This window comes from Rhinolophus ferrumequinum, chromosome 6, assembly GCF_004115265.2.
Source record: "Rhinolophus ferrumequinum isolate MPI-CBG mRhiFer1 chromosome 6, mRhiFer1_v1.p, whole genome shotgun sequence".
NCBI classification, from domain to species: Eukaryota; Metazoa; Chordata; class Mammalia; order Chiroptera; family Rhinolophidae; genus Rhinolophus; species Rhinolophus ferrumequinum.
The window spans coordinates 78,038,612-78,040,244 of record NC_046289.1 but is presented as its reverse complement, the minus strand read 5'-3'; the positions used below and the strand labels follow the sequence as shown (position 1 = coordinate 78,040,244).

Below are 1,633 nucleotides of genomic sequence, written 5' to 3'. Positions count from 1 at the left end.
TTTTACTATAATATAAGACTGGGTCTTAATATAATATAATATAACATAATACAATATAATATATAATAAACACAACATAATATAATATTAGGTCTTATATTAATTTTTGCTCCAAAAGGCACATTAGAGCTGACTGTCTGGCTAGGTCTTATTTTCAGGGAAACAGGGTACTTCCTTTTTGGAATTCAGTTATGACCATTTAGAGGCTCTAAAGTCTTATTTTCTACAGTGAAAAAATATATGTAGAATTAGCCAGCTGGACTTAGTTTAGATGCTCCCAATTTTGTTGTCAACATCCGAAGCATTATAGTCAGGAGCCAGGGGAACATATGCCTGCTTCTCTCCATCAGGCCTGACCAGGGTGCTGACCTTGCGGCGTCCATGTCATGGAGCTTCTTCCCAGCCCGTTTGACCTGGTGCTTGTTGACCTTGACATCCACAGTGAACACACGTGTGTTGCTGTCTTCCATCTTCTTCATGGCTGACTCGGTAGTCAGGGGGAATTTGTTGACGGCGCAGTGGTCAAGCTTGTTTCTCCTGGCGGCGCTCCTCTGAGGATACGTGGGCTGCCTTTGGCGCCGCACGGTCTTGGGCCTTCAGAAGGAGGGTGACGTGTGTATCTTCTTTTTTGTGTGGCTGTGGACGCCTTTCAGTCCTGCTTTCTTTGCCTTCAAAGCCTTTGCTTTGGCTTCGGCTTTGGGAGGGGAGGGACTTCCTGCTTCGCTTTAGGCAACATCTTCATGAAAAAAGCAAGGCTCTCAATTCTTAATTATACAGCTGCAAATTGAAAATTTTAAATGGAAAGTAATTTTACAAAATTGTGAACTTTTATATTATTCACTTCTTAGGGCAGAGATAGCTATTTATTCTCACAAGTTTCAGGTGGCCCACGGTTGCTCAGAATGAAGACTACTTGGCAGCTCCCTTTCCGCTAGGTTTACAGTAGCCATATGATCAAGGTCTTCCCCTGACATGTGAGTGGAAGTGATAAGTGCAACTTCCAGTTTATGCTTTTAAACTAAAAGTGTGACACTTTCTGGGTGGGAGAAATAACAAGAAAAAGCCCGGACACCTGGTGACTTTAAACAGAAGATCTGATGTGTCAGCCTAGATACTTATGTCTATCTTGTATGTGGCATTTTTAATTTAGACTGAACTTACATCCTAATACAGTAGATAACCAGTATCAATAAACTACCTAGAAATTAGGTGTGATTCCTTAAGACTAGACACTGGATTACAATCCTTGTGGATACAATATAAAGTACGTTGCTTGTTTTTGAATATTTTTAGGAAGGAGTAGCATGATACGGAGCTCCCAGTATTTTCACTTTAAAATTATAGTTTTAACAATTCACACAGCAGATTTAACTGTTTTGAATAAATTTACTCATTTTAAGCGATTAGCATCTAATCGCTTAAAATAATCAAACCATTTGTGTGTGTGTGTAATATATATTATATATATACTGGGGGTGCCAAAAACGTATACATATGACTTGTATTCATCTTTTGCTGTTGGTATGTATCAAGTATTACAATTTTAATAGTTTTTTCCTTTCTTAAAATGTGTATACATTTTTTGTCACCCTGTGCGTATATATATATATATATATATATATATATATATATA

The 1,633-nt window shown here is 37.9% G+C and overlaps 1 pseudogene; it reads right to left on the bottom strand.

Moving 5' to 3' along the window:
• Positions 1-267: 267 nt before the first annotated feature.
• On the bottom strand, positions 268-742 carry LOC117023913 (60S ribosomal protein L23a-like; annotated as a pseudogene).
• Between the last annotated feature and the right edge of the window lie 891 nt (positions 743-1,633).